This window comes from Pipistrellus kuhlii, unplaced genomic scaffold, assembly GCF_014108245.1.
Source record: "Pipistrellus kuhlii isolate mPipKuh1 unplaced genomic scaffold, mPipKuh1.p scaffold_m20_p_13, whole genome shotgun sequence".
Classification (NCBI taxonomy): domain Eukaryota; kingdom Metazoa; phylum Chordata; class Mammalia; order Chiroptera; family Vespertilionidae; genus Pipistrellus; species Pipistrellus kuhlii.
The window spans coordinates 17,664,953-17,689,657 of record NW_023425438.1 but is presented as its reverse complement, the minus strand read 5'-3'; the positions used below and the strand labels follow the sequence as shown (position 1 = coordinate 17,689,657).

Sequence of the window (24,705 nt, the reverse complement as noted above, 5' to 3'; positions counted from 1 at the left end):
AAGAATTCACAAGTATCAGAGGTTCGTGGAAGAGTCTTGGCTTAGTAGGAAACAAACGTAAAAATGCTTTGATTTCTTCGATTTTCCCTCTTTACTGTAACAAATTTCTCTTCTCATTGGTTAGGGGCTCTCCCTTAACTTTTACTTAATTGAATCCAGACTTTTCAATTCCCTGGAGTCTCTAGGACAATCTGGTTCTGTTCATTAAGACTCAGTTCTGCTTGTTTGTTTGTTTCTTCTCTTCCCTTCCCCAGGAGAGACCAGAGCTGTAGCCCCGCTTACTTGAGATGAGAAGGGATCTGATCTGACCTTCACTCACTTTCCCCGACTTCCTCCTGGGTCCATCTGGTGTTCATCCAGCTCCTGTGTCCAGCTCATCCCAAAGAAGAGAGAGGGGGAGATGGGCAAAGGCCTTTAACTTAGGGTGAAGTCCTTTCCAGGTTGCCCTGCTAGTTGTTGGGCACACAAGGGCTGGCTCGCCCACGGGATACTTGTCTGAGCTTCCGAACGCCCTGCAGGGACTAACGGCAGTCAACTCCAGGGGCTTTTGCTGCTGGTGCTTCTCACTCAACAGGCAGCCTGCTGGTGGAGGAGATATAGAAGGGAGGAAGGAAAGGGAAGGAAATAGGGAGTGACGGCAGGGGACGCCAGTCCAGCTGCCTTGTCTGGCACTCACTCAACCCACGGGAAACTCAGGGACGCTGGCCTTGCCAAATGGTGGGAGAGATGGTGCTCCCTCGCCACTCTGCCATCGCTCTAACCCTCCTCTCTCCCGCCCAGGTCACCCAGGGCAGGCCAAGAATCTCATTCTCCCATTCAAAATAGAAAATGTAAACAGCATTTGCAAGCACTTTCAAAAGATTTTTTAAAAATGTATCTTTATTGTTGAAAGTATTACAGATGTCCCTTTGTTTGTGTGTTGTTTTTTCCCCATTGATACCCTCCACCTCATACCGTCCCTCCCAGGCCTTCACCACACTCTTGTCTGTGTCCCATATAAGGTTAATCATTCCCCTCGCACCCCACACCCAAAGATTTTTTTTATTTGAAATATAAAATATTTCAAAATATTAACCTATGAAAACCACGAGGTCACAGTTCTATTCCCCATCAGGGCACATGCCTGGGTTGTGGCCTCGATCCCTAGTAGGGGGTGTGTAGGAGGCAGCCAATCAATGATTCTCATCATTGATGCTTCTATCTCCCTCTCCCTTCCTCTCTGAAATCAATAAAAAATATTTTTAAAAGAAAGGAGGAGGAAGGGATACTTTTCCTCTCTCCATTGGAAGAGAACAGCTCATCTAAATGAGAGCTACAAGCTCCCCACCAAGGCCACCAACTCCCAGCTCTCCCCAATCCTGCTCTATGGACTGAGGAGGCGGGACTTCCATCCAGGAACCCAGGCAAGGACAGGCAGTTCCATGTGCACCCAAGGTGAATGTGTCTGCCTACGGGGCGTGGTGCATGAGACGAAACTGTCCACCACATGGGCAGGATGGATGGATCTGCCCAAGGAGGTATGTGCTGAATCCCGCTGACATTTTAAACTGGCAGGCCATTTATTTGTTCTCTGTCTGGACAGAATGTGCCTTCACGAGAGCCTGTGGATAACTGTGACCACATGAAACTGTCAGATGAGCTGATCTGGACAACCTCGGGGCAGGTCAGAGTGAATTATCGTGCTTCACCACTTTTGAAAAAAGGCAGTTTTACAGCTCTCAAGGAGATACAGTAATGGGAACCAGGTGTGACCAGGAGAGGTCCCCGGGGGGCCGCTTCAAGGCCCAGCTAAGAACGAATTGGGCTGCAAAGCACTTGTTTATATGTGAAGAGGCAAACTTCAAATGTGATTTTATGTCTTGTTTGAATGACCCTCCTAGCGTCATTTCTCACTATATTTTTGTTCTCCCGTGAAGAAAGGGTTGGCTAAGCAAGCCAGTTTCCTCCCAGCCACATCCAAATCGTTCCTAACCTCACATGACCCCTCCCCACAACCGAGGACGTTAGCCTTGAGCTGGCAGCTCATGAGGAAGCTTGCATTTCACAGCAGGAAAAGGAGTTTAGTCAAAATTTCCACATGAAACAACCTTGACCCAGCCCTAACATATCTCAGAGTGAGTGTCTCCGGACTTCGGTGCTCAGAAACACTTGTGGGAAATACTCAGGGAGAAGCAGGGAACGCTGAAGGCTCCCGGTGAGACTGGGCCTGCGCCAGACCTCGAAAGCAGGTATTGATTCAATTCAGTGACGACGGTGTACTTGATTCTGTAGAGCAGCAATTTTCAACCTTTTTTACCCCCTGGCACACATAAACTCATTACTAAAATTTTGCAGCATACTAAAAAAATATATTACTTTTTTTTTTTTTTTTTTCCAATCTGGTTAAAAAAAAAAAAGATATTATCTGTATAATCTTGATTCATTCACACTGGGCGGCCATTGTTGTGTTGGCAGTTGTCACTTTTTTAATTGACAATCGAAGGGAAAAGGGATCAGTGCCCCCAACTAGCCAGGTATTGCACGTTTTAAACATTCTGCGGCATAGAGGTTGAAAACCGCTCCTGTAGAGGATGCTCTGATGAATAAGCCATGGTCCATGTCCTCCCGGAAAACTGAATCTCATAGTTGAGAAGGGACGTTCTTATTAATAATGGCAGGGCAAAGGGAAGAGAATTGCAACAAGACAGAAATATGCAGCGTTCCAAGGGGGGCAGGAGAACACAAGAGGCTTTAGGAAGGAAAAGACTTACTTACATGCATGCACATTAGCATAACCAATGGACACAGACACTGGGGCGGGTGGGGGGGGGGGGCTTTGCCTCAGGGGTGGGAGTGGGGGGCGTTAATCCGGGAGGAGGGAAAGGAGGCATATGTAATACTTACCATAAAGAAGGAGGAGAAGGAGAAAGAGAAGGAGGAGGAGGAGGAGGGGGGGGGGGGGGAGGGGAAGGAGAAGAAGGAGAAGGAGGAGAAGAAGAAGACTCCATAATTGAGAGATCAAGGAGACATTATCAGTACTGATTTAAATGAACAAGCTTACTCTAATGAATAAGTACGCAACCCCTCCCTCCAACCACTTCAGATTTTTCTCTGGTGAGAGGGTTTCTTCACTTCCAGACCGCCCATCCTCACCCCCTACCATGCAGGGAGAAGAGTTCCTTTCCCAAGACCTCCCTTAAAGTTTAGTGATTGGTGCTTTCTCATTGGCCAAAATTAGGTCATGTGCCTATTTCTAAACCAATCAGCATGCTGACTGGCTGCAGCCAATCAGGAACACCCCCTTGGAGCTGCTGCTAAGTTGAGTGAGTTGGCTAAATTACTGAGACTCACTCCCCTCCTGTATTCTAGAGGATGTTGATAATACCTAACTTGCAGTATTTTCAGACAGTGTAAATAAAACCAGTGTTTAGTCACTTAGCACAGTGCCTAACACACTCTGCATTTAATCAGTGATATCCCTTAATAGTTATTAGCACTAACACTAAAAACTGGGACTCCATTCCTACTCCAGGGTGAGAAAATTGGGTTGGTACACTTAGTTTGAAATGAGAGTTAGTCTAGGCCAGTTCCTGAGAAGAGGGAAACTTGACTCCCAGCTCTAAGAGGTAAACTGAGGCAGTATACCCAGAGTACAGCTGAAAGCCCAGGGATCCAGGGAGTCTACAGTATCCCCTAATCTCCCAACAAGCCCAAAGTTAATAGGCAGGGGTGACCCTATCCAAACATGCTTTCTTGGGGGGGAATCCTTTCCATTTTGTGAGCTCCCCACCAATGTGCCTGTGCCCTTGGGGTGAGGCCGACCCATTAAATGTCCACACACAATCTAAGAGAAATAGCAAGGCTGCAGAGCCCTCTGGCTGGGCTCACAATGGGTGATGGGGTCATATGCCCTGACAAGCCTTTACCCAGGGAGAAAAATCTTCCTAATAGCTCAGAAGAATGCCCTAATCTGACATCTCGTTTAGCAGATTATTGGACCTGGCTTTGATCTCTACAGGGCATAATGAGTGTGCCTCTTGGGCCAATCAGCAGTCATTAATTAGCAGAAAGGCCAGCAGCTGGGCCTGCCCAGGAATGGGGCCCTCTGCATACAAATTGGGAGGGTGGAGATGTTTGTGAGCAAATCAGACCCAGAGCAAAACTATGGGCTATAACAGAGTCACCGGGACCAACCCTGGGGTCTCTCTGGGAAAGTGCTCTAAACTGGGCCTTCACATAACACATGTGACACACGATGCCACCAAGGAACCAGGCAGTGAGCAGTGGCCTCCACTTCCTGTAACGCATCGTTCAATCGTGAGAATACAGCACCGCCTCAACACATAGCAAACAGTGTGTGACACCAAGACACACAGCACCACCATGTGCAGGCAGACGGCAGAAACCACCCAGTTCTACACTGGGCCTTCTCCCAGAAGGTGGGCCCTGCCTCTATGACTTACTGGCTCTCGACTCCCATTTTTCTCTCTTCTTGGGCCCTGGCATCCCTATGGATCTCTGGGCACTGATGGGCCAAAGAGAAAGGGTATAGGGTGCTACAGTTTCATCATCTCTAAGAGCAGTCGGATCCAACCTTGCGGGCTGCATTAGGGGTGGGGACAGGAGTGTGGTCAGGGAGACACAAGAAGACACTGAGCTGGTGGGCTGGTCAGAGGGGCCAGAGGCAGCGGGGAGGGAACACAGCTGTAGACCTAGCTAGGAAGAGCCAGATCCATATACCATTCATCCTGTGTGGCTCATTAAACAGCTGTGTGTCCTTGGGCTAAGTCCTCTTAACTACTTAGCTTTGTCCTAAGTAGAGACTGTGATTCAGACTGTCCTTAGTTTCTGTATTACACCAAAACACAGAGTTAATATGTGTGTGTGTGTGTGTGTGTGTGTGTGTGTATAAATAATATTTTTATTGATTTTAGAGAGGAAGAGAGAGATAAAAACATCAGTGATGAGAATCATTGATCGGCTGCCTCCTGCATGCCCCTACTGGGGATCGAGCTTGCAACCCCATCATGTGTCCTTGGCTGGAATCAAAACTAGGACCCTTCAGTCCACAGGCTGATACTCTCTCTATCCACTGAGCCAAACCAGCTCGGGCAATAGATATATTTTAAATGTTCAAAACTGCTAATACATTTTTATATCGGTGAAACTAAACATTGGATTTATTTTCATTTCAAAAACTTAGGAACAAATAAAACTTTAAGACATTCATTTACAGAAATATAAACTTAGTATCACAGCAGAACAAATCACTAGATTATTTTTAAAATAGATTATTATTCAAATATTCATATGAATTATTCAAAAGATAGGAAATTGTAATGAACTATGAAACATAAATATTACTTGATCTTTTTTAGTACAATAAAAAAAAAAACCCAAAGGTGTCATTTTCAAGCACATTTGGCCTCACATTTTCCCCACTGCTATAAGCTCTTCCCACCTCTACTCATCCAGGGGAGCAGCATGGAAGGAGTTTTTAAACCCCAATACCTTCCTTTGCTACTATCATCTTGGGAAGAAACGTTTAATACATTTGAGAAAACACTGTCATTTCTTTTCCTGGCAAAGTGAGCGGAGACTGCGACCCTTTGGTGGATAGTAAGCACTCATTTCTGGTTTCGTCTAATGAAAGCCTCCTGGCTCTCCCCAATCCAGGGGAGACTCCCACACCTGGTCCCATCATGTCGATGCTCTGGTGTCTCTGAAGTAGACGTGGATCTTCAGAAGCGTCGCTGTGTTGATTAGCGTTCCTGTCTCCTCTTGAGGATTATGGGAGTGGACCTCCACCCCCCAAACCCCGCAACAACAAAAAAAAAAGGCTTTCTAAATGAGTGTTCCTTTGTTCATGTAGCATGTACCTCTCTGGGTGTTTTCAAGACAAATGACTCTGGTTTTATATTTTTAAAAATATGAACTAAGATTATTCCCCTAAAAAGCACTGGAAGTGTGATACTTTAAAAATGCACAGAGAGACTAATAAAAGCTGGCTTTGCAATGACTTGTGTTAAGTAGGTGGTTTCCAGATCTTTTCTCCAATCAGGACCCTTTATGGAGGGACCTGAATGTAGTAAACCATTATAAGCAGGGGTCCCTGCCTGAACCAAGTGGGTGGGGGCACGCTCAGAGCCCTGCCCCTCTCCTCCCTCACACCTTCCTTTAAGTTCACACTCTCACACACCACACTCACACACATTAACATGGGCAGGGGTGGGGAGGGGATGGTGATGCCCAAGATGCCCCAGGGGAGACTCACCCAGCACTGTAGGTGAACTCGGCCCTTCTGGCCCTGCGCTGTGATGAGTCAGGCTTGTGCAGGCTCATTCACTCCAGCCAGGTGGCTGATGCCAGCTTCTTCAAGGCCTCACAGTTCCCCAGGTTTCCAGAGTTTGGGGTCAGAGTTTATGAGAATTCCTGGTCCTCTCAGTACCCTTCCTCCATCACTATCACCTCCACCACTTCTCACCCCTCACCCCCACCCCTGCAGCCTTCCAGTTGACCTCAGTGGCATCAGTGGTCCCTAAGAACACATCCATGGACAGATACACACCACACACACACACACACACATCTACAAGTCTGCAAAGGGGGTTCATGGGGCTCATGACATAGAGTTGGAGAAGGGCGTGGATGAAGTCACATCAACTCATTCATTTTTAAAAGCTGACAAATACACAAAAACCAGAAGAATACTAGTTTAATAAATTAACTCGCCGACACACCTTTCTCTTACTCTTTAGATTTCTGGCTGTGTGCTCTCTCTGACTGCCTCATCATATGCCAATGATTTCCTAATATCATTCCCTACAGAAAGGATGGAATGGTCTTTCCTACAGCATAGCTGATCAAAATAGGTATGTTGTTATCCAGAGTTTAGAAACGTTTATTTCAGCGTCTCCGTTTCTGCAACGTGAATGTTTAGGATTGTGGTGAGTTGCGGGTAAATCCTTAACAAGTTTCGTATATGAGCAGTAAGATTTGAAGAACTCTCCACAGACTAGCTCTGTACTGGCTCTGTAAGTTTCAAACCTTGATTTGCTACCACTTCCCACGTACTGTCCTGAGAGCCATAGGACACAGTCACACCTCCTCACAGCGGGTTGAGTCAACACCATGGGTAGTAGGAGGGTTCCTGGAAACCATGCCTCCCCAATAACTGGAAGGACACACTGAAGGAACCCAGAGCCACGTTCATGAAATATAGGAATACTGCATCCCCCATACATAGATCCCATTTGCCTACCAGGGTTTCCCAAACTTTTGACATATGTGTACCCCTTCTATAATTTTCGTAACGCTGACTACCCCTCGTACTCATGAGAACGTAGAATTAGGCGCAGCTAAGCACCGTGCAGTGCATATCCCCACCAAACTCCGGTGCAACGCGTACCCCTACAAAACTCTTCCCATACCCCTGGGGGTACGAGTACCACGCTTTGGGAAACACTGGAAATGCATCCTCAACTCAAGTTCCCTAAGCTGGGTTCCCAAAATGCCCACAGTTATCCCAACACCACCTGACTGGGGGTGGAGGGGAGAGGTGATGAAGGGGAAGTCAGGGTGAAAAGAAACAGCCACCTTCAATGACTGTGGTTGAAATGCTACTTTTGCAGGTTTTACAAAAAACATGAGGCCACGTGAAAGCATTGCCAGGGCCCCTCCCGAGGCCTTGGAAGGAAGGACCCAGAAAGACTCTGGGAAGGGGCACAGCCCTGTGAGATGAAAGAGGCCAGAGGAGGGTAATTACTGAGGCGGGGGCCCTGGGCTGCGGCCTCTGGCACAATTATCTTAACAAGTTAAATTAGCCCCAGATAAACCTGCACCTAATAACCTGGAGCAGCTTGTGCCTGGAGCCCTAAGAAGAAGGAGGAGGAAGGAGGACTTCAAAGCCCCAAGGCCGGTCATCAGAGGCGGTTGTCTCCCCTCCGAACTCCGGGCCTGCCCGTGGGCTGCAGGCCAAGGTAGAGCCCAAGTGGAGTCTTACCTCTCACAATCTCCAAGTCCTGGCTCTCACAGGGGCACCCACACTGACTCACATACCCAGACACCCCTCTGTCCCCCCTCCCCAAAGTCCTTCTCTACCCCACACCTTGCCTGACAGAACACACACACACACACACACACACACTCACACACACACTCACACACACCTTAGAACCATTCCCAAACACAGGCCCAGTGTCTCATGGGACTGAGCAAGCCCCTTCCTTGTCGGGGTGGGTGGGACAGGAAGACATGGAGAAGGTCGTCCCCTCCTGTTCCCACTGCCAGGGTGGGAATCACAGCGGGGAGTGCTGCCCATCACCTTTCTTCTTTTTTTAAAGCTTTATTGAGGAATAACTGACAAATATAATTGTAATTATTTAAACTACGTGGCACGGTGATCTGATATCTATATACATTGTGGAATTATTACCAAGGTCAACATAATTAGCACATCCATCACCTCACATAGTTAACACGGTTAACTCTTTTGTGTGTGCGCAGTAAGAATGCTGACGATCTAGTCTCAGCAACTCCAAGCATATAGAACCATATTGTTCATGATAGTCCCCTGGCTGTCCACTAGACCCGAGGACTTATTCTTCTTATAACTGTAAGATTATACCCTCTGACCGCCAGCCACCCATCTCCTCCGCCTCCCAATAGAAAGGCAACCACCATTCTGTTCTCTATTTCAATGCAACCCTGCCTTTCTCCTTCAATGCTCAGGCCAGCACTGGGGTCCAAGGCTCTGCAGACCTGGTGCTCTCTTGCCCTTCCTCTCCTCCCATCCCACACATCCCTCCCATCCAAGAAGCACGGGAGAACCCTGGACCAGACAGTGGGACAAGATGCAGACTCCAAGGCTCAGAGCAGAGTTCTGCACGGAGCTTCAGATCATGCCAGCCTCACATGATGCAGGCTGGAGATCTGGGTGAGGTCACCACTGGCCCCAGCCTTCACCCCCAGACAAGTGGGAAACAGTAGGGGGAGGTGTGAGGGCTCAGAACCTCCCATGGCTGCAGGGCTGGCCGAAGCCCTGGCCTTCCTTCCCAGGCCCTGGCGCCCGGAGACCTGCCCCACAGCCCTAGCTCCTAGGTTCCAGGGCAGCACACACGCCCAGTTTTTGCCAAGGAGCTTGGCGGATAAAGCACAGGTGGGAGTCGGGCTCTGGGTTCAAACTCCAGGTCAAGGGAGTTTGGGGAAGAGTGAGGGGAGATAATAGCCACAGGATCCTTGGATGGGTGGGGAAGGGGGTTATCCTGAATAATAAGAGCTATGAACAGACAGATTTGCCAGAACTCGCTGGTCGTGAGCCAGGTCTTTGAGGCTCTTCCGCTCAGGAAAGCCCTGTTCTCTGCCCTAAGCCAGAGGGGGAAGGAAAACAGGAAACACATGTTCTGTAGAGGAGACTGAGCACCCGAGAAGCCCCCAGGGAAACCTGCTCCCTGGATGTGAGTTTCCCAGCCCCACCTGGGGACCTAGCTCTGACCAGCCTGGAGGGAGAAACGGCCTTACGGAGCTTATACAAAGAATGCAGAGCTGGTAGGCCAACGTCTTTGTTCTCACTCACAAACTCCTGTGCCACCTTGGGCCAGGAGCTTGGCCTCTCTGCGCCTCTGCTTCCTCCCCTGTCAGGTGAAGGTGATGCCCCTCACTCTCTGCTTGCCTGCCCAACGGCTTTGGAAACAATAAAGCAGGGGAACACGGTTGGGAATCGCAAAGGGTGTCCTCCCTCCCCATCCTTCAGGCCTCATTCTCCAGGCCACCGGCCTCCTGGAAGCTTTCCCTGACTACCCAAAAGGGAAGGACAGACTTGCCCATGTGAGTCTCTCTGGCGTTCACCATTTACCCCTCTTTGAGGGGCCTGGTACGTACTCTACATCAAACTGAAGTACAGACATCTGGTCATCTTGTCTACAAAATCATGAGCAACGTGAGGCCCGGTTGGCTTTGTTCCAGTCCTGACTGGGTGGGGACTCGCCAGAACAATGATGGGGGCCCCATGGGAGAGTAGACCAGAAGACCCCAAGAGATCCCTCTGAGACCTCTCCCAGCAGCTGCCTTTGGCCAGGACAGGGGCTGTTCCAGGAAGCCTTTGCTGGTCCTGGTTCATCTGACAATGACCTCAGCCCCGAACTTCAAGCCTGGCGTGGCTCACTGAACCCTGTCTCTAAAGGCCAGAGCCTACGTGTGGTTTGAGGGCCTCTGAGAAGGAGGCCTTTGGAAGGACCCTGCACTGCCTGAAGTACAAGCCCGTGGTCTTTGAGTGTGTCTGCCTAAGTTATTCCCTGGGGAGGGTCCATGGTTTTTTCCCTCCAGTCCTTTTCAGGAGCCCTCTCAGAATCTGGCCTGGCTACGGTGACTGGCAGGTGGCTGAGGGAAAAGTTGGGAGCCTGGTAAGGAGAAAGGAGGCCAGATCGCTGGGTCAGCTCTCCCTACAGAGTGGCAACGGGCAGAGATGGCCACCAGACACTAGAGCTCTCCCTTCCATCATGCAGCGTTGGCATTTCCCTGTCATTCTTCTATCTAGGAGGGGCTCTATGACCTTCTAACAGCTGGAATGTGTGAGAGTCATAGCTGTCACATCCAGCCCGAGGTGGTTGTGTCTTCTTCACCCACTCTTCCATGTCGGCCCCCTCAAGGCAGAGAACTCTGAACCCAAAAGGGAGGGCGGTGCCACTAGATGCAAGATACTATTGATAGAAGCCTGGATCCCTAAGTCACCACATGGAAGGCCCCTGCTGGCTGGGACCACCCGCCTTAGACTTCTGTGAGTGAGAACTAAAGTTTATTGTGTTCAGCCACTGACACTTTGGAATTTATTTGTTTCATTTGCAAACATTAACCTAATTCGGTTGCCTTATAACAGTGGTCGGCAAACTCATTAGTCAACAGAGCCAAATATCAACAATTGAAATTTCTTTTGAGAGCCAAACTTTTTAAACTTAACCTATAGAGGTAGGTACATTGTTATTAACTTAATTAGGATACTCCTAAACTGGCCTTTGCTAAAAACTCAAGGGGCCAAAGAGCCGCATGTGGCTCGAGAGCCGCAGTTTGCCAACCACTGGGATCGCCTATGGCTCCTAGGCTACAAGCCTGTACAGCACGTGACTGTAAAGCAATTGCAACACAATGGTAAGTATTTGTGTATCTAAACATTAAGAAGGCGCATAAAAACCCCATATAAAAGATAAATAACGGTACGCCGGAACAGGGCACACACCATGCACGGAGCCTGCAGGGTGGGAAGTTGCTCTGGGTGAGTCAGTGAGTGAGTGGCAAGAGAATGCGAAGGCCTAGGACAAGCCACAACTGCAGACATTATAAACACTGTTTGCCAGCATCACCACAAACATGGGAGTCATGCTTTGTGTCACAAGGCTACCCCAAACTACATCACTGGGTGATAGGCATTTCTCAGCTCCATCATAATCTGACAGGACCGCTGTCGAATGGGCGGTCCTGCATTAGCCAAAACGTCATCATGGGCCACATGGCTGTGTTATCATTTTGACAGGTAATCAATGGAGAAATTATTGAGATACAGAATCTTCTTTTGTTGTTGTTGTTGGTGGTGGTGGTGGTCTAAACCTGGCGTGTGCTCTACATGAGCAACACACTCATTTCAGGCTCCACACAGTTCAAGTGCTCACGGGTCATCTGTGGCCAGCGCCTGCCGTATTGGACAGTGCAGGTGTGGAGAGGGTCTGGGCTAGTGAGGTCAGGCTGACCTTGAGAACAGGGTGGGCCTCCCGGGCCCGGAAAGGGAACGAATGCAGAGTCCCGGCCGAGGTAATACATGCTGCCTGAACAGAGGCCGCTGTGTGTGAAGATCCAGGGAGCGTGGCGGATGGTTCTAATTTGCTGTGAAGGCGGCACGTGTTTGTACTTTCCTATTTACAGTAGGCCCTGCGAGGAGGCTTGTAAACAGCTCACAGAGCGTCAGGGAGCCTCGCAGGGCGCGCAGCTGCTCCGTGTTCCCTGGTTGCACAGGCCCCAGGTTACAAGCAAGCTCAGATGAAGCCCAGAATGTTTTCCTGACCGAGGAGCACGGTCTCTGAAATGTGACGGGAAAGAAACCTGAGCGAAGAGCCAGGTTGGGAAATGGTTGCCAGATGTGGGGTGTGGGAGCCGGGGCGGGGGGAGTGGGACCCCCAGAAGGAAGCCCTGAGTGCGGCCCTGCATCTGGGGTCCGTGTCCAGCCCTTGGAGGTACCACCTAAGGGAGAAGTTTCAACGAAAACCCCCAGTCGGCCTGCAGAATGGGAAGGATCTGCCAGAGTCAAGTGGAGGCCAGGCCTATGCCCCGTGTGGTCACACAGGGTCCCTCACTCAGGAGGGCCCACACTCGGTTAAATGCTCTGCTCTCACCATCTTGAAAGTCTTAATCATTTTTGTATGTGTGATTTTAAATATTTTTTTTATTGATTTCAGAGCAGAAGAGAGAGGGAGAGAGAGAGAGAGAGAGAGAGAGAGAGAGAGAGAGAGAGAGAGAGAGAGAGAGAGAGAGAGAGAGATACCAATGAGGGAGAATTGTTGATCGGCTGCCTTCTGCACACCCCACACTGGGGATCAAGCCCACAACCCGAGCATGTGTCCTGATCGGGAATCGAACCATGACCTCTGGGTTCATTAGGTCAGCGCTCAGTGAGCCATACTGGCTGGACAACGTCTTAATAGTTTTTGTACTGGCGTAGGGGGGGTGGGGAGGGTGGCGCTGTGTTTTCATTTTGCACTGGGTCCCACAAATTATGGAGCTGGTCCCGACTGGAGGCCCCTTCTGCCCAAGGTCCCCGGCTGGGGAGGGGCTCCGCCTTTCCATGGCCCCTCTGGGCACCCGTCTCCTGGTGCCATCCCTTCCACTGTGCAGGGAGCCGCCACGTGGAGGAAAGGCCCGAGACTGCCCTGGAGAACAGCACCAGGATGTTGCGTATTTTCCAAAGTTCGACTCACAATGGTCTCTTTTCATTTAAAGAAAACACCGCAGCCATTTCCTAGCAAAGGTTAAGTCTTTACACTTTAAAAAAAAAAAGTGTTTTTTAACCTGCCAAGGAATGTGCTTTTTAAAAGCTGGTTTCCTACCCTTCCTGAAGCCAAGCTTCCCTCCCCCTGCTCGCAGGGAGAGCCTCGGGGTCCTAGGAGAGACTCGGGTGGCTGCTCAGTGGACAGTGCCCCCAGAAGTGGGTCAGGGATGGGCAGAGGAGCAGAAGCCAGTGCTGGGTGACCATCCCAGAACCAGCCAATCAGGACAGGAGTATCGTCTGATGGCAAAAATCCACAGAAAACCCCCCAAAGTCCATTTCAGGCCGGGACCTCCACCTCCTGCCCAGCCGTAAGCTCCTCCATGCCTCACCCAAAGGGCACAGGCCTGGCCACCAGCTCCCGCCTTCGAGTTCCTGTCTACCTTTCAGGAAACAGGAAATCCATTTAACCCTTGAAATAAATTAGGAATGAGAAGGTGTGGGTGCAGGAACCCCAAAGGAGGCGCGAGCAAGAGGGAAAAGGGTGCCTGTCTGAGCCCCTCCACACCTCACATCCTGTCTGCTCTCCTGGCCCCTGGCCCCTGGGACCGGTCCCCATTCCTGTGCTGCACCTCACTCCTTCATCCTTCAAATGCCACCACAGCAGTTCTTGCCTCTCCCCCCAGCATCACCAATTCTCCCCTCTTTGTTAGAAATTTTCAAATAAGTCCTAATTATTTTTTTAATTGAAATGAGAAAAAGAATCCACTCTTAACCATTCCTTCTCATTTTTTCCTTAGAGCAAACTTTCTGGAAAGACTTATCTATACTTGCTATCTCCATTCATTCTCTCTCTCTCTCTCTTTTAATGTTTTTATTGACTTTAGAGAGAAGAGAGAGATAGAAACATCAATGATGAGGGTGAATCATTGATTGACTGCCTCCTGCATGCCCCACACCAGGGATCAAGCCTGCAATCCGGGTGTGTGCCCTAACTGGGCATTGAACTGTGACTTTCTGGTTCATAGATTGATGTTTAGCCACTGAGCCAAGCTGGCTGGGTTCATTCTCTCTTTTAAGTTAAATATTTATATATATATATTTAGCCCTATCTAGTTTGGCTCAGTGGACAGAGCATCAGCCTGTGAACTGAAGGGTCCCTGTTTGATTCTGGTCAGGGGCATGTCCCTCGGTTGCAAGCTCCATCCTGACCTTGCTTGGGGCACGTGTGGAAGGCCACCAACCAATGTGTCCCTCTCACATGGATGTTTCTCTCTCTCTTCTCCCCCTCTCCCCCCCCCCACCTCCCTTGCACTCTCTCTAAAATTCAATGGAAAAATATCCTCAGGTGAGGATTAACAAAACAACAAAAAAGGTAAAGTTTAATTAATTTCATAAAGTGTCTTATACTCGACAAACCATAAACAAACGTGAGCCGCGTCTCAGAAGCCCCCTCCAGGCCCTTTGCAATCATGGGCACTTCCTCCTTCCCTGGCTGCTCCCAAGGCTTTGTCTTTGTTGCTGGGTCCTCCTCAGGCAGTCACTGCCTCTGAAAGGGATGAGAAGAAATCTGAGAGGCGGGTAGGCAGGGATGCTGAGGGACCTCAGGTCCAAAGGTCTCTCCTTCATACAGGCTGAGGGATGCCCTGAGAGATGTCAACATACACCTGGGAGCTGCTGGGGTGGTGGCCACCTGAGCCAGGGCTGAGCCGTGGGTCTGATCACTAATGAGCAGGACACGAAGTCCTGAGCGTGGAGAAGAGGATGGGGGAGAAAAGGACACCATCTGAGCCAGACAGCCAACCGTCATGCTGAGGTGAGGACCACAGCACCGGAAACCCAGTCCCGCGAGGGCAGTGCTTCCCGCCTGTTCTGTTCACTGTGGCATCGTTCCCAGCGCCTGGAAGAGCGTCCGGGCTGCGGCAGGGGCTCAGTACATACTGACCAGATGAACTGAATGGGATGAAGTCCTGGGTTCTCCCCGGCCCGCGCCAGGAAGGGGATGGGTGTGCCAGCTGCTCTTCCCTATCCCCTCATGCAGTGGTTGGCAAACTGTGGCTCGCAAGCCACATGCGGCTCTTTGGCCCCTTGAAATGTGGCTCTTCCACAAAATACCATGGCCTGGGAGAGCCTGTTTTGAAGAAGTGGCATTAGAAGAAGCTTACGTTAAAAAAAAATTTGGCTCTCCAAAGACATGTCAATTGTTGTCCTGTTGGTATTTGGCTGTGTGGACCCATGAGTTTGCCCACCACTGCCCTAATGAATTCCCAAGCCTCTCTCACGAAACCCCTACCTACATGGTGCTCCCCGAGGACCCTTCGCCTGGCCCTATAACACACGCTAAGAGAGATGTCTGTGGCCTCCAGTTCCCTCGCGTACCTGGCCTGTGGGATGAGTACCTTACAGGAACACACAGGCGTGTGTGCACAGAGAGCGGGTGGTCCACAGACAGCAGTTAGTTTAGAAAATGGTTTTAGTATAAAATAGAGGGAATACGCTTCGCTATACTATTCAGAAGTTGGCCTTTCCTATCAGAATCCGAGGCCGCCCGTGTAACTACCCCTACTGCCGCATTGGTGGCAGAGGGAAGGCTCTTGGCACAGCCGGCTCCTTTCGCCGAGAATGCCCTGGCCAAGCGCCCCGCCCACTGGGCTCCTGGTCCCCAGACCAGCCTGTGGTCCAGCACACAGCGGAGAAACAGAGCTACGAAAACATGCCTGCTGAGCCCAGTGCCCTCACCCTCACCCGGGGAAGTCAGGGCCTTCCTGGGCCGCCAGCCCTGCGATGAAAGGGAGCCGCTGGCCTGGAACCACGTGGGCCAGTGGTTGGAACCAGGGCAAGGTCGGAGGAAAGGGCAGAACCTGGACCCTGTCAGAAACCGGGGCCGGAGCGTGGCGGACAGGCGCCCTCCTCCTCTGGCCCTGCGGGTCATGAACGCCAGACGCATACCTTCCATTGTCTGCGGTGGCTGCGGGCAGGCCCGGGCCTCCCGGTCTGAAACCACAGGCGGCTGGTCTGTGCTGTGAGCTCCGTGCATCCCTCCGGCTGTCGTTGCCAAGTTCTGAGCTCTCAGACACATGTGAGGAGACACGGATGAAGCAGCGGGGGGCCCCCTAACTATCGCAAGGGAAGGTCCTGGCGGGGCGTGGGGAGACGGGTGGGCAGACACCACCCTGGGGCGGGGGGGGGGGGACCAGACCCGGCGGTGCCACATGACACGTGGGCCGCGGTTTTGTGTCCCCTCCGGAGCCGGTCTCTGTCTCTTTCTAGGCAAAGATGAGCAAACACGCCCTGGAAACTCATCTGCGGCTCATTAGAGGGAAAGGAGGCTCCCGGGGACTCTGAACTCCACTCTGCGGATGGCCGGGAAGGGGTCAGCGGGAAGGGATGCGTACGTCTGGGGGAGAGGACAGATGCACGGCTCTGGGCCCGTGGTCGGCAAACTGTGGCTTGCAATCCACACACGGCTCTTTGGCACCTTGAGTGTGGCTCTTCCACAAAATACCTCGGCCCCAGGCGTGTCTGTTTTGAAGAAGTGGCATTAGAAGAAGGTTAAGTTTTTAAAATGTGGCTCTCAAGAGAAATTTCAGTCGTTGTACTGTTGATGTTTGGCTCTGCTGACTAATGAGTTTGCCGACCACTGCTCTGGGCGGATCCTGGGGGGAGGGGGAGGAGGGTTGCTGGTGCTCCCAGGCAGCCTGGTCTGAAATGGGGGGGGGGGGGGGGGCCTCTCCTCCCTGGCCCTCTCTCAAGGAAGCCCAGGGTCCCACACCTCAGGGCGGAAGCAGCGTTGGCCTCCGGACAGATGACGGAGGCTGTCCAGGTCTCCCCTGGTGGCTCTTGCCGGGCGGTGAGGACTCTCTGGAGAGCAGAGGGCAGGCGAGGGGAAGCAGAAATGAGCTTTTGGTTTTTCTGCAGTGGCTTTGATTTTTTTGTTTTTCAAGAAGAAAACAGTCGGCCCCGATCCCGGGGGGAAAGGGGGCGGACAGAAGTGAAGGCTATTTCGGAGCCGGCTGCCTCCCCAAAGGAAGGGTGTAAATAGTGGGAAGAGAGTCCAGCCCTCACTTCCTGGAATCAGGCGTGTGGGCAGCCTTTGCCATGGGCAGCTATTCTTCGGCCACATTATCTCAGCTTTCAGCCTCACAATGACCCTGCTACGTGGGCGGAAAGGGGTATTGTCCCCACTTTGCCGGTGGGGAAACTGAGGCTCTGAGGTGTCAGCTAACTTACAGAGAGGGATGACGTTCAGCCCCTAAGGCAGGTCCTGCTATTCCAGGTCTCCTACCTTCCCCGCCACCCCCAGGGCCTCTTGGCTGTGCCTTGTCCTCCCTCCTGTGCTCAGGCTGCGTCTGGGTGTCCAGCATCACGGAAAGACACTGGCTTAGAGAGCAAAGAATCCACTCCCTGTCCCAGCTCGGCCACCATCGGACTGTGTGGCCGTGGGCACAGCCTGGATCTCTCGGGGCCTCGGTTGCTGTATTTGCCAGCGGGGAGACTCGGCCTTTCCCTGCCTGCCTCTCTCTCTCGGAGGAGGGGAGGCTCCATCAGGTATCCTGTGGGAAACAGCTCTGCCAGTTCCAACATATTCCACCGACAGGGGCCGGCCAGTACCTTCGTGATGGGAGTGGGAGTGAGCAGAAAGGCTCGCTGCTTCCAATTCTCTCTCTCTCTCTCTCTCTCTCTCTCTCTCTCTCTCTCTCTCTCTCTCTCTCTTTCTCTCTCTCTCTCTCTCTTTCTCTCTTCCCTTCCACCAGCGATCCAGCTCCTCGTGGGCTTTTTCTCCTCGTTACAGGCAGAGCCTTCTGGGCAAGGAGACACCTCCAGCCATTACTAGTCGCGGGTCCTCAGAGTAAATGAGTGTGTCGCCCACCCAGGGCTCAGGGGGACGATCCAGCAGGGAGTGTGCGTGCTTACCTTGATCAAACCTGAGTGATAGCCAAAACCCATTTGGCCTGCGGACTGAAGGGTCCCAGGTTCGATTCCAGTCAAGGGCATGTACCTTGGTTGCAGGCACATCCCCAGTATGGGGTGTGCAAGAGGCAGCTGATCGATGTTTCTCTCTCATCGATGTTTCTAACTCTCTATCCCTCTCTCTTCCTCTCTGTAAAAAATCAATAAAACATATTAAAAAAAACAATAAAAAAAAAACCCTCGTGATCCATCACACCATCACACCAAAGGTGGCCAGAGTGGTGTGTTCAGGCCCCGGACACTTTCCTTTCCGTTCGGCACCCTGAGGGTCTGAGCGTGAGGCCGGCTGAGAACGAGAAAGAGCTCCTTCTCCTCTCTGCCCCCCTCACCCCCCACAGAGGTGCCCGGGCCTCAGACTAGGGCCTCCTCCCAGACCACCCCTTCCCAGCAGACACCTTGTAGAGGCTGGACCATGTGGGAGCACTCAGACCCCTGCTCCCCACCCCCCTCCCGCCCCCCTCCGGGGCCCAGACGGGAGGAAGGAGACCCAGCTTGTCCCCCAGGTGCTCCTACTCCTGTCCTCCACCCACCCAGGCACACAAGCCAGACAGATGCATCCATGCACCCATTCTGACTGCACCCTTTTCTGTTCAACGGCAGGAGGTGGTCAAGGCCAGCGAGAGCCCAAGGCAGCCGTCGTCAGAGCTGGTCTCTTCCCGACCCCGGGTCTCTCTCCCAGCCCCTCTCAGTCCCACCGTCCCACCTCCGAGAGCCTCTCCTGCTTCTCCGAAGCCCCCGGCACCTTCCTGCAGCCCCCGGCACCTTCCTGCACCCTTCCCCCACACCAACGCTAGGCCCAGAGGCAGGGCGTTCTAATGGTGGAAGGCAAGCACCTGAGGCGGGGAGGAGGGGGAGGATGACGTGATGGGCCTGAAGTGACGGGGGAAAGAGGCCACCTGCACCTGTTGTACAATCAGCCCATAGCCCTGGGACCTGAGAACCAGAGCTCTGAAGCCTATAAATTAACAGAACGTGGCTGAGCAAGTATGCGCCTGAGGGGATGTTGGGCTGGACTCCTCGGCACCCTGTCAGATGCCCCCTCCCCGGGTTCCCAGCTCAGTCGCCGAGGTCCGCCCACCGCAGTCCCCACGCAGCCCAGCCCGTCCGAAAGAGGAAGAAATAAAAGAGGGCAAATGTGAGGAAACCGTTTTATAGCCCTTTAGTAACTGTTTTGCCAGGTTCTGTTTATTCTGCTCAAAGCATGTTATAAAAATATTCGGCAATTAAGGAAAGGGGGGAAATCGCACCAGGGGAGTCCTTTTAAAAACGGGTTTGAGGTAAAGCACAGGTTGACCCCATTAGCTTGGGGAAAACACCTCCTGCACCGAGTGCTCGTGAAGGTCTGCGTGTGCCCCCCCCCCCCCCCCACTGCTCCCCGGGACGGGGTGGCGGGACGGGGAGCCGAGGGCTGTCCGCTGGGCCTCACCTTCTCTGCTGTGGCCGGGAGCCAGCCACTCACACCGGGTGACCCAGACACGCAGCGTCTCCCCTGTTCTCCCGGGTGAGCCAGTCTACACCAGCACCTCGTCCCACGTTTAGTCCAGCTCCGCAGACAGAGCCTCAGTTTGTGGCCAGACCTGCCCTTGCAAGGACGGGGCCCTACAATGACATGCTCAGTGCTTCAGCTCCCACCGCTCTGCTCCACGATGTCTGGGACTCGAGCGGAGGGAAGGTGGGGGGGAGGGGGGGACTGCTGATATGAACTCATGTCAGAGGAGACGTGGCATAGTCCCATGGTAGATTCTATTCTTACTTGCACACACACACACACACACACACACCCCTCTCCCACATCCTGAGGGAGGGTGATACATCCCTGCTCATAGCAGGTCCCTTACAGTGACATCTGTGGCAGGAGTGTCCTTCCCTCCCCCATTGATGTGGCCACTGTGTGACTGGGCTTGGCCAGTGGCATGTGAGAGCAGATGTGTTAAGAGCCAATGTTGGCTGCTGCCAGCTCTCTCTCCCTCTCCCTCTCCCTCTCCCTCTCCCTCTCCCTCTCCCTCTTTGTGTGTGTTTCCTTGCCCTGAGTAGGGCATGGCCTACACTTGGCTTCACCTTCAGTCAGGGTCCCAGAATGAGAAGATCTGTGGGGCAGAACCCAGCTGGCCACGGTGACCAACACGGAACATGAATGAGGAACGATGGCTATATTTTCAGAGGTAGAGATGCGGGGGGCCTTTTGTTACTGCAGCCTTACCTAGCAAAAGCTGACTGACACAGGGCCCTGTCTTCCTCCAGATCCGCCAAAGACTTGTCTCTTGTCCACTTGCCTGAAGTCCGTGGCCAGGGAGTTCGGCTCTGCCTCCTGTGTCTTGGGCGGAGTCCTCACCTTCCTGTGGTCCCCTCAGGTCCCACTGTGCCTCGCATCTGCTGCCCAGCACAGGTGGTCTGCCCTGGGACCCTCAGCTACAGGGTGCCCTCACCCTCTTTCTGCAGCCCTTCTGGTAAATCTCCCAGTCACACCCTCAGCTAATTTCCAGGCTCCCCTGGGCTCATGAGGACATTTCTAGAGCCCATTCCCAGGGCAGCTGGAGAAGGTGACCCAGGCCCACTCTGCCTACCCCTACTGTGCCTCCACATGGATGTGGCCACCCAAGTTAGTGCAGAGGCAGACTTCCAGGTGACTTCCTCTAATCCCTCGGTATCCCCTCAGCCAGACCAGCACGTGGGCCCGGGTGGAGAAAATCAGAGCACACACCTCTCATCCCCAGGACTGGAGAGAGCGGCCCTCCCCTTCCTCCTCATGGTTACCAAACTCCCTGCTCTAGGGAGTGAGTGGTAAACGGTCATCTAACCCACCAAACCTGACCCTGGATGTGCTAAAGGAGGACCAGTTAACAACCCCTCTGTCTCCACAAACCCTGGATTTCCATAGTGTCATCTCCATCAGGAGGTCAAGGGAGGGAGCCTAGAGCCCCCATGATGGCAGCCCTCCAGGACCCTCCCCCGTGACAAGGGCTGATGGCCCCGCCTCTAAGGTGGAAACCACATGATAGAAATGGCGATGGTAAAAAGAAAGCAGTTCCGATGGTGAAGATGGTCATTGCTATGCTGTGTGTTTTTACCACAATTTTTAAAAAACAGGTCGGTTCAAACACTCTTTCACCACTGAATTTCCCTTTTCCATCACTGAGATCTACATGCAGAGGAGATGTGAAGTAGGGTGGGCTGGAGCCAGTCAGCACCAAATATCCTCTTCTCTTAAACGTTGCTCCTTGTGGTATTCCTGTTTCCTAGTTCTTTGGAAATCTTGGAGCTATGACTGTCTGAAGATGGGGGAGAACACTTTACCAGCACCCAGCCTGCTGGCACAGAGTTTAAGAGTGGCCCTATTCTATCCTATCCTATCCATCTCATGTGTCCTGGCCCCAGGCCCCAATACATGTTCTAGTGTGCTCCCTACCCCAGGCACATGGAACTCAAGAGCCTTGGCGTAGGCACTAATATGATCAGTGTCATTCAGGAATTGGGTTGGCTGCACAGAACAGACACCCGAATAACAGTGGCCTAAACAAAACAGGGTATCATTTTTATCTCCACGATGCTGCCCAGGTCCCAAGCTCATTCTATCACACTCCTTTGCTTTTATAGGGGGTGATTTTTAAACTCGTGACCACAAAATGGCTTCTGGAATCACCACCATCATGCTCACAGCCCCAGCAAGGGAGAGGGCCAAGAGTTTTTTGTATGCAGACTGACTGAATGCCCCCTCCCTTCGCCCCTGGCTTTTAAGGTGCTTTCATGGAAGCCCAATCCAGCTTCTGCTCACATGTCATTGTCCAGAACTGAATTATGCAGCCATCCCTAGCTTCAAATGAGGCTAGGAAATGTAGCATTTTTTTTTAAGGTGGGCCAATTGCTGATCCCTAAAAAAGTCACGGTTCTGTGAAGGAAGAAGAAGGAAGAGAGAGTCGGTTGGGAAATGGCAGCCCAGGTCACTCATTCCTACCACCCATGCTTCCCTTAGAGGTTCTGAGGCTGCCAGCTTCCATGCTCAGCCTTTATGCTTGCATACCTTTTGTGTCTGCTTCTCTCCCCTGAGGGGAGAAAACCTCTTGCACGTAGAGACAGCGTGTTATTTGTGTTTGTTACTTTCTCTTTCCCCAGTCCAACCTTCCAATCCTGCTGTCCCGGCACCGTTAATACATATTTTAGAAAATAAAAAGACGTGGCTCTCACTATTAGCCAGCTAATGCCTCGTGACGAGGTTTCCATTGCTTCAATCACTATCCCAGCCACGGATTGTCATTTCACATTTCACTCGTGTGCGTAGTGACTCCTTCCCCGGGCTGCCGCCTCCTCGGAGTCTGGAAGTGCCCATTCGGTGACCTTCCCGCATGGAGGGCGTTAATGAATTGTGAGCCCCAGTGACCTGGGTTCCAGTGGTTATCAGTAACCACAACAATAGCAATTTGACCTCTTTGTGATGCTTCGGAGTTTACACAAGCTCCTCCAGCCACCTTATCTCACGTGATCTTTTAAGTAACTCTTTTAAGTAAGCAGGGCCGCTGTAATTACGCCTTTTTTCTTCACAGATGATGAAATGGAGGGGAAGGGAAGGTACACAACTCGCCCAAAGGCATATGCTGAGAGTGTTTGGACTGGGACTTCAATGGAGGTCTTTCCACTCCAACTCTGGCCCCTTTCCATCAGACTTCAGACTTTTTCAAATCCCTCCCTTTCACAATGAAGAAATTAGGGTAGGTGATTTCTAATGCAGTGCTGCCCAATAGAAACAGAGTGTGTGCTGTGTATGTAGGTTTGCCATTGTCTATTATTCACCTTTAAAAAGTGAAAGGAATAGGGAAAGTTCATTTTAATAACAACATTTTATTTTAACTCGGGATATTTTAATTTCAGCATGTAATTGGGATAAACATTATGAATAAAACTTTTACTTTTTTTTCCCTTTGAAATTCAGTGTGTGTATTACCTACTCAGCACATTTCAATTCAGACTAAGTGCATTTTGAGTGCTCAAAAGCCACATATGGCCAGTGGCCACGGATTGGAAAGTCCAGCTCTAATATTTGAAAGGTACATTTGAACTTGAAATTAATCTCTGGCATTTTAGACCGCATGACTACTACTGTTAGAAATGATCTAAAATCGCTATCCATTTTCTATACATTGTTGCCATAAAGAACTGTCTGCAGCAGCCTGTCCCTAGGACACGTTGCTTTGATTTACCGCAAAGCATTCCTGCCATCTGGTGGCTGCTTCTTGAATTGCAAGGGAGAAATGGGCTCTAGGAACCTTTTTCAAAGCATGATCACATCTGATTTACCCCTGAGCCCCACTAAATCCGAATCTCCAGAGCAGAGTGTATCCAAGACACCCACATTTTTAATAAGTTTCCTGAGTTGTCTACGTACAGACTAAAATTTGAGAATCTTTGATGTCTACATAATGCAACCATAGAAAATTCAGTGACAGAAAATATCGAGGGCAAGCTCATTTTTCCCTGATGCTGGTATTTCTAAGACGCTGCTTCTTCTTTTTATTCTGACGGGTTGTGGGCTTTTGTTTCTAAACAGAAAAAAACACACACCCATTCGCCTGCCACACACAGAAGATCAAGAAGGATCCAAAACAAAAAGACTTAAAGAAACAACTTCATTTGCCTCCCATGCAACCCTGCTCACAGAAACACAGATGCAGGTGGAAATCTCTCCAGGCCACACATGACCAGCCTCTGCAGCCCCTCCAGCCTCTTCTCTCGCCCCTGCCCGCTGCACATGATGGTCCAGCTCTTAGCTCTGAGACTTTGCAATGCTGTTCCCTCCATCCGGAACAGCACTCCACCCTCCGCCCTCTGTGACAGCTCACCTCTCAGGATGCAGCCCAGGCACCATCCACTCAGGAACCCCCAGGAAGCTCGCAAAGCGGTACCCTTGGCTTTCCCTCCCAGAGTGCCCCACGTGCAATGCTAATTGTCTGCGGGGTGTCTGGCTTCCCCCCACAGCTACAGACGCCTAGCAGGCAAAGGTGGGTGTCTCGCGAAAGGTCTCTTCTCTGGATCTCCCTGAACTCTGCCAAAAAGCAGGCATTTACAGATATTTCAGTGGTCTGAAAACTGCGGCTCAAGCCACATGCGGCTCTTTGGCCCCTGGAGCGTGGCTCTTCCACAAAATACCACGGCCTGGGCGAGTCTATTTTGAAGAAGTGGCGTTGGGAGACGTTTAAGTTTTAAAAATGTGGCTCTCCAAAGAAATTTCAATCGTCGTACTGTTGATATTCGGCTCTGTTGACTAATGAGTTTGCCGACCGCCGTCCTATCCAGTTCGGCTCAGCGAACTGGCCCTCACACTGAAGAGCCCCGAGTTCAGTTTCGGTCAAGAGCATGCGCCTCGGTTGCAGGCTCGATCCCCAGTCTTGGTCAGATCCTCTAATGAGGATTAACGAAAAATAAGTAAAGTGAAATAAAAATAAAAAGATATACTGAGTAAATCATGTTTTCTAAGGCCACAAGTAGTTTGTCTGATTTTTAACGTAATAATAGTGCTAATGTGTCTGGAAGAGACTAGCAAGTAGCTTCCTCCATCCCCCCTCCCCCCCCCCCCCCCCCCCCCCCCCAGTAATGCGTCTAACAGGCACCTTCAGCAGCCACGGCAGTTTCATGTGACCGCGGTGCTGGGCCTCGGGCCGTGGGCTGGCTGCGCCGGAGACCGCGTGGTGGGAGGGGCCGTGGGGCGGGTGAGGCGGGAGGTGCAGGGAGAGAGCAGGAGCGGAGCAACCTGGGAATGTCCTCCCCACCTCCCAGGAAGGGAGCCATCTCCCCAGAGG

The 24,705-nt window shown here is 51.6% G+C and overlaps 1 long non-coding RNA gene across 2 annotated transcripts; it reads left to right on the top strand.

The window, feature by feature from the left end:
- Positions 1-15,505: 15,505 nt before the first annotated feature.
- Positions 15,506-23,570, top strand: LOC123652212. Of its 2 annotated transcripts, none has more exons than XR_006741409.1 (4): positions 15,506-16,025; positions 16,217-16,319; positions 22,456-22,620; positions 23,457-23,570. It is a non-coding gene; the product is annotated as an uncharacterized LOC123652212 (long non-coding RNA). The 2 variants fall into 2 exon arrangements; XR_006741408.1 differs by lacking the exons at positions 22,456-22,620; positions 23,457-23,570 and adding exons at positions 17,250-17,494; positions 18,518-19,188.
- Positions 23,571-24,705: the final 1,135 nt, after the last annotated feature.